General features: G+C 40.0%; 1 non-coding gene across 1 annotated transcript; it reads right to left on the minus strand.

The window, feature by feature from the left end:
• Window positions 1-1123: 1123 nt before the first annotated feature.
• Window positions 1124-1230, minus strand: LOC115895624. The gene has a single exon (XR_004055803.1). It is a non-coding gene; the product is annotated as a U6 spliceosomal RNA (small nuclear RNA).
• Between the last annotated feature and the right edge of the window lie 6937 nt (window positions 1231-8167).

Here is an 8167-nt window from a genome sequence, read left to right on the forward strand (position 1 = left end):
TTCAGCCATAAAAAGGAAAACAAATACTAATAACATGCTACAATGTAGATGAATTTTGAAAACATGCTAAATGAAAGAAGCATTCACAATAGGCCACATATTGCATAATTTCATTAATATGAAATATTCAGGATAGGTAAGTCCACTGAGACAGAAAGCTGATTAGTGGTTATTAGAGGCTGGGAGAATGGGAAAATGGGAAGGACCTCTTCAAGGAGCATGGAGTTTTATTTTTTTGGTGATGGAAGTGGTTTTGGAACTAGATAGAGGTGGTGGTAGCACAACATTGAAAATTTACTAAATGCTACTGAATGACCCACTTTAAAATGATTAATTTTATGTTACATGGAATTTTACTTCTACAAAAATAAAGAACAGTGAGAGAATAGGATGAGAGAGAGTGGAGGCAGTGAATTCAGACAGTTTTCAAAGGAGTTTTGCTGTAGATGGGAGTGGAGAAATGAAACTGTGGCTGGTAGAAGTGGAGTAAATAGTAGGTTTTGTTTTATTTTCAGATGGGAGAAAAAAATTTAAAATGACTCTTTGCTTGTGAGAATTATGTATAAGAAAGCTGATAACAAAGGAGCAGGAGGAAAGAATTGCTGGGAAGACATCCTTGAGTAAGTAAGAGAGGAGTGCCTGTTCCAGTATTTACCGTTCACAATATCTGAAAGGGGTTACAAAGTGAGACAACTTTGGGCAAGCAAAAAGATTAACCAAACTTAACCTGTACTGTGTAACAAACCCAAAGAGATAAATACCATGAAGTACATAAAATGTGTGAGTATAGCACTGTTGTTCTTTGTTACTTGTTCCTGCTGCCTTGAGTACTGCTAAACTCTCAGTCCAATGTGGGTGGGGAAACAGCTGAAAAGGACCTTTGTTTCCCTTTCCTGGTTCCACAGCTTATAGTTCTACTTCTTGACCTCACACTGGTTGACATCTACCTCATACTAGTCCACAACTGGACAGTTACTATCTTTCTTTTTTAAAATTTTTATTTGGTGTGCAAACAGCATGGTTGATTTCATTGGGTGCCTTGGCAATCCATTCAAGGAAGATTACTTAGTCCAACTTAATGAAATCCACATCATTTGCACACTGATGTAGACACTAGTCACACATAGAAACAGGAACACTCACAAACATGCGTGTCATCCTTGCATAGGGACGATGCTAATCTTCTCTGAGTGGTTCCAATTTTAGTATGTGTATGTGGCCAAAGCCAACACTGGTTACCATCTCTCAGTACAAACTGTGTTCTGTGTCTGATTTGAGTTATTTAAATTTAAGTCTTCAAAGTTCAGATGCCTTTAGTCCCAGCTCTGTAGAGTTTATCATGGAATTTCCATTACTATCGTCTTTCAGTTCTTGTAGCATTTGACACATCACGTTATATGTACAGGTCTAGAGACGGGGCTTTATCTGAATATGAATGCCCTCTGCAGATGCCTTTTGCAAAATGCTGCTGTCACTGAATTATTTCTACCGAATGTTTCCTCAGCCAGATTGGGAAGTTGTGTGTGTGTCTGTGGGGCGAGGACAGGATACAGTTCTCGTCCTCTCTGAGGTTACCAGGGTGTCACCCTCCAGGTTCAGTGCCATCTTGAAGATTCCCCCTGCCTTCAATGTCTCAGATGTTCTTTCATGTGTCTATTTCCTGTATCTCTCTAACACATGCCTCTTGACTGTGAAAATTAAGTTAGCAAATTCTCTGTTTAGAGTTTCATGAGAATTTACTGGGTTTATGCCTTTACACGGGGGCTTTTACCTGCAGACTCGCAGAAGAGCTTGTGCTGGGGCAGAGCACTCTTCATCATTTTCTAGGGATGATTCTGAGCACAATCTCTCCTCCGGAGCCAAAAGGTGCTTCGTTACTGCCTTCTTAGCCATTGAGAGGTATTGGAATTTAATCAGCAACTAATGATTCCAAACTACTTACTGCGATGATGCCCACTGAACACCACAATTACTATCTCTATAAAGTCATTTTTTCTCTCTATTGTATATGTTATCAACTGGGTGGGTGCAATGACTCAGGCCTGTAATCCTAGCACTTTGGGAGCCTGAGGTGGGCGGATCACTTGAGCCCAGGAGCTGAAGACCAGTCTGGTCAATATGGTGAAAAAATACAAAATCTCTACAAGAAATACAAAAATTAGCTGGGCATAGTGGCATGTGCCTGTGGTCTCAGCTACCCAGGAGGCTGAGATGGAAGGATGGCTTGAGTCCAGGAGGTTGAGGCTTCAGTGAACCATGACTGCACCCCTGCACTCCTGCCTGGGCAACAGAGTGAGATCCTGTCTCAAAAAAATGACAATGAAAATTAATAAAAGTATGTATTACTTACATAGCAATAGAGGTAGCACTGAAAGTTGTGTTTTTTGTTTTTTTTATTTGGAGGAGGGACACATCTTCACACAGAGAAAACCTAAAATTGGAATACATACATTTTCCCCCATTTTCTTCTTTATTTTTTTAAAAAATAGAAGCAGGGTCTCACTATGTTGCCCAGGCTGGAACTCCTGGGTTGAAGCTACTCTCCCACCCTGACCTCCCAAAATGGTGGGATTACAGGTGTGAGTCACCATGCCAGCTCTGGAATACATTCAGTAATTTAGTATATTTCTGGAATTCAGTCTTTTTTATTATATGGAAGCAAAAATATCTTATGTTCCTAATTTTAACAAAGATGAGTATAGTGACCAAATTCTAGTAAGAATCTGAATACCTCTCCTCTAATTAGTTTTGTCATTAAAATTTTGCTTGGAATCAAAAGAAATTTTCTTTTTAGTCTTTACATGGCTCATAAGAAAATTCCCTGGGATTCAACAAGAGTATGGAGATTAGTTCTGATTATACACTGAAGATCCTATACAAGATTTAATCACAAAACTAATTAGAAAGATAATTAACAAATCATTATCAACCCCACATGAAAGACAACTGAAAATAACTCTTGCTTTCTATTATGACTAAAGTCTAGAGTTTCCTAGCCATTGGTTAGTTTTTCTAATCTGATTGCAGAAACCAAAAATAAATGCAAAAATTGAATGTTAGTACAGTATTCAAAGAGGATATGGTTTTAGGACAAATCCAACTGGGAGTCAATAGTCTAGTGATTTGTGATCATTCACATTCAATATGAAATATTCATGTTAAAATTCTGCAGGTTTCATTTAGATGTAGGCCAAATAACTCCACTTCATTCAATTATTCTTCTCATATGACAGAGAAAAGAATCTAAATTTATTACAAAGTTACGAGCCCAAAGCCCTACCCAATGAGGTAAGAGCTAAGGTATGCCAGTCATGGCACTGAGCTTGCCTCAGTCCCATGAAGTGGTTGCCCCTGGATGGGCATATGCAAAGCATGCTGACGGATCTTCCAGCTTCACAAAGTGGGCTCTGAAACATTTCATTTTAACTTGATCATCCTCCACTTTTTTTATTTTTTGGAATTCCCATTATATTAGAATAATTGCACATACTAATGGGAGACATAGTGATGTTGCAATATGCAAATGTATAGTGGTCAAAGTAGTTAGCGTATCCGTAGTCTCAAACATTTATCTTCCTTAGGATGCATTCAGTTATCCTCCTTCTAGCTATTTGAAACTATGTAATACATTTTTGTTAACTATAGTCATCCTACAGTGTTTAATTCCTATTTTTGACCTTAGTTTATTTTCTATTATCTTGTCTACATAACCAAAAAAGCTTGATAGGCTAATTTTCTGCCTTTCCAGATCTTGACCTTTGGTTTGTTTTAGTTGGAATACAAGTCTGCTATATCAAAAGCCAAAACAACAATGGCTTCAACAAGATAGGGCTGTATTTCTACCTCACATAACAGTGTGAGTGTGAACAGCCCAGAGCTGATACTGTGCCTCTGTGGCATTGAGGACCTAGATTCCTTGCTGTTATTCTGTTCTCAACACAAGGCTTCCATCTTATGTTCTGCTAGCTCATGCTTCTGTCCACTTTTCTGCCTGTGGGGAGGGGGAACACCTCTCCCTTCCCTTTAGACACACAACTCAGAAGTTGCACGCGTCACATGGACACACATTTGTTGGCTGGAATTTAGTTGCGAGGCCACGTCGAGTGACAAGGGAACTAGGAAATGGAGTTTTTGACTGGGTAGCCTTGGGCTCGTCTTAAATTGGGGGTACAGGAAGAAGGAGAGAATGGACAAAGGGAAACATTGGCAGTCTCAGCTACAGATTCTGTTTTCTGGTTTATTAGCAAATATCCCTTGAGAGTGGTGTCTCCATGATCGAACGTTTCCATGTTAAGTGACCGTTTGAGCCCAGCTCTGAGATTTCGTGCACCTGGATATGGCCTTCACATACAGCCTGTGGCAGGTCTAGCCAGGCCCAGCAGGTACAGTCTGGACACAGAACTGAGTGCTGGATTTCTGATGTAAAGGCATGGTCTAATCATGCAGAATATCCTAACATCTTCACTGACGTTTTGATCTTGGGCATTTAGGTATTGCTTCAGGATAAATGTGTGATAGTTTTGCTCGTGAGGATGCCGTGAAGCAAACATCTTTTGGCAAGCCTGCTTTGCCGGAGAGTTACATCATGAGCTCTTGGGGGCCAAGAGAACAGAGACAGGAATGGAGACCCCACAAAGTGGCCTTGATGGAGATTGTTTGGGTCACTGAATGGAAATGTACAAACGGTTGTCCAGGAACTGACGGCTTCAGGGGCTTCCTGCCGCTTGGAGTGTGCTGAGAGCAGGTGGGCAGCTGCCAGTTTAATTTTTGGTTGAGTGGCAACATTTGGGGCTTTGGAAAGGTTACAAAGCTCTTTCATGAGGGCTATGAGATCACCTCATTCCAAAAGTGCTTGGGCTTTGCTTAGCAGTAAATCTTGAACAGTTCCTGAAAATGTAGAAATGACAAGCCATGGACCTTTTAATAAAATTAGACATAGCTATCATATAAACTTTAATTCCAAGTCCATAATCACTAAGTTATAATTCAAGTTTAATTAGGCTTTCTAGGGTCTTTCTTGGGAACCGTGGTGTGGCTGATATTTTCCTTCTCTGGAATGAAAAAGGAGGCTGGCTGGAAATAGGCCCTAAAGCTTTTATTGTGGAACTAACCATAAAGCTAGGGAAGAGTCCTCATTTAACTAAAGGCCTCCCGAGTGTGCCATACTTACCAAGAATTCCTCCAAGGAACTTGGTGACCAGGCTCCAAGTCTACCCTCACTTGCATAAAGACTGAGGGTCTTTTTCTTCAGGAGTTACTAGGAACCATCTTCAACTATGTTGTCTGAACCAAACACAAAAGTTTCTTAAAGCAATGAACTAATAAATAATTTTAATTCATTTATTTTTTGTTAGAGGCAGGGTCTCCCTCTGTCACCCAGGCTGGAGTGCAGTGATGCAATCATAGCTCACTGCAGCCTTAAACTCCTGGGCTTAAGGGATCCTCCCACCCCAGCCTCCTGTAGTTAGGACTACAGGTCAGTGCCAGCACACCCAGTGAATTTTTTTTTTCTTTGTAGAGACAGTGTCTCCCCATCTTTCCCAGGTTGGTCTCAAACTCCTGGGCTCAAGCAATCCTCCTGCCTTGGCCTCCCAAAGTGCTGCGATTACAGGTATAAGCCATCACGCCTGGTCTAATTTTAATTTTTAATAACTCAATTTAAAATATAATAGGCCAGGCTGGGCACAGTGGCTAATGCCTATAATCCCAGAGCTATGGGGAGCCACGGTAGGAGAATTGCTTGAGGCCAGGAGTTCTAGACCAGCCTGAGCAATGTAGCAAGACCCTCTTAAAAAAACAAACAAACAAAAAAAAAACACTTCTCTCTCTCTAGATATATATATATATGTATACACACACACACACACCTATGTAGTAGTCCAAAAAATGTGTGCGAAGGGTAAGAGTGAGTTTTTTAAAAAGAATAGATTCAGCAGGTGTGATAAAACCAAAACAGAAAATTCACTGAGCATTATTAACTAAAGAAGCACACTTTTAGGACCATTTAGATTAAATGGTAATTAATCTTACTCATGTAAGTTTGGGAATAGCTGGAGGTATTCAATTTGGCATCAGAAAGGATTGTATGATCTATTTTTAAAAATGGTAATTAAAAAGTAAAGATAAAAGTGTGGTCACAAGAAACAGATGACAGTTACAGTTAAGAACATTTAACTTGATTTAAAACAATGAAACTAAAGGAGGACTAATGAAAATAGATTGTGTGTGGGGTTTTTTTGTCATCAGCCTGCATGATGAGCCTGTCTGTTCCTTGCTCTGTGCTTTTTTCCCTAGAAAACAGTTTGAGGAATGAGCTAGGTAGGCATGAGAACAATAACTCTCCTAAAATATAAACTTATTTTAATAAAGGCAACAATTCAAGCTATAAAAGGTCTGGAAAATATTAGAAAAATAATTACGCATAATATCATTCCCATAGCCCAGTTAATGTTTTATTTTTGGTCGTTTTCTTTTGAAATTGTGCATGTTTTGTTACACTCATTCTTTCAATATGGTAGTGAACAAGGACTAAAAACATCCCTGCCCTCATGGCGCTTGCATTGGTGGAGAAAGACCGTGAACAAACGAGTCAATGATGTACTATGTTTGAGCTGATAAGTGCAAGGGAGAAAATAAAGCAGGCCGAGGGAGATGGGTCAGTGATGTGCTTTGTAATTTTAATAGACTGGTGCCAGGGTACGATAGAAACTGAGAAGTGACTTTTGAGCAGAGGCAGGAAGCGGGTGGGCATTTGCTGTGACAAGACCTGCGGAAAGATCCAAGCAGGGGAATCTGAGATGGCCAAGGCCCTGCTGGGGAGCTTGCCTGGCAAGTGTCCGGGACTCCAGTAACACACGTAGTGATGGAGTGGGCTGGGCGGTAACCTGCCTCTGCAGCCAGGCTGCCTCGGTGACCCGTAGGTGTGGTGTTCACTTACATTGCTTCATTCTTCTAGTCTTTCTACTACTCCGTGTTTTCCCAGTTTTTCACTTAGGCCACAAGGATTTTCATTTGTTTTTTTTTTTTTTTTGAGACAAAGTCTTGCTCTGTTGTCTAGGCTGTAGTGCAGCAGCGCAATCACAGCTCACTACAGCCTTGAACTCCTAGGCTCGAGTGATCCTCCTGCCTCAGCCTACCTAGCAGCTGGGACCCTAGGTACGTGCCACTGTGCTCAGCTAAGCCACAACGATTTTTAAGAGTGTGTATCCAGGAATACTGTCTATTATTATATCTGTCTACTGTTTATTATTAAGAATAAAAACTTGTTTTAATTACAATTTTTTAAAAATTGACTATTGCCGATATATATGAACACTATTCATTTTAGTATATTTACCTCGTATGTAATTATTTCCTTGAATTTTTAGAATTCTCATAATTTTTCAGCTGATTGTTTTACTACTCCTAGGATTAAAATTATGCCATCTACAAGAAACAATAATTTTATTGTTTTCTTTTCTTTACATATGCACCTAATGTGTGTTTCATGCTTTCTTGAAATTGTCAAAAACTACCTAAAATATTAAATAACCGTCATAGTATTGGGCTCCTTTATTTTATTCTGGATTTTCATGAGAGTATTTCTAGTAGTTTGCCATATAATTTTTATTGTTATCTATATAGATGATTATTTTTAAAGTTCCATTTATTGTTATGATGTACCAAGATGTAAGCATCTCCTAAAGCTAAACAACTGTCCTTGATACAATGTGTGGTCGTGAAGGAAACAGGTGGTAGTTACAGTGTTGGGCTGCATTCACTGCTGTCATGAAGGATGTTCACATCTATAGTAATGCTGTAGTTTTCTTTGGGAAGCAGGAATTTCAACAGCATATTAAATAAGTAGGTTTTTTTTTTTTTTTTTTTATAGGACCACAAACTAGTCAATATAAGACAGAAACAGCACAAGTAAAGGACATATCCATTGTGTTGAAGCAAGAACCATCTGATTCAGGGCGGCCGCCTGAGAGGGGCGGGAGAAGGGCAAGCCATGGGTTCTTCCCTAGGGACAGTGTGGGGCTGTCAGAGCCCAGGCATATGTCCCTTCCACACTCTGCTGAAGCAGAGCATAGAAGGAGGGAGGAGCAGAGTGGAGCAAACCCCGCTGTCTTGCTCGTGGAGCCAGAGTACTGCAGCTACTCCACAATCAGTTTGGGGTTTTTGATAC

The sequence above is a fragment of the Rhinopithecus roxellana genome, chromosome 21 (assembly GCF_007565055.1).
Source record: "Rhinopithecus roxellana isolate Shanxi Qingling chromosome 21, ASM756505v1, whole genome shotgun sequence".
Classification (NCBI taxonomy): domain Eukaryota; kingdom Metazoa; phylum Chordata; class Mammalia; order Primates; family Cercopithecidae; genus Rhinopithecus; species Rhinopithecus roxellana.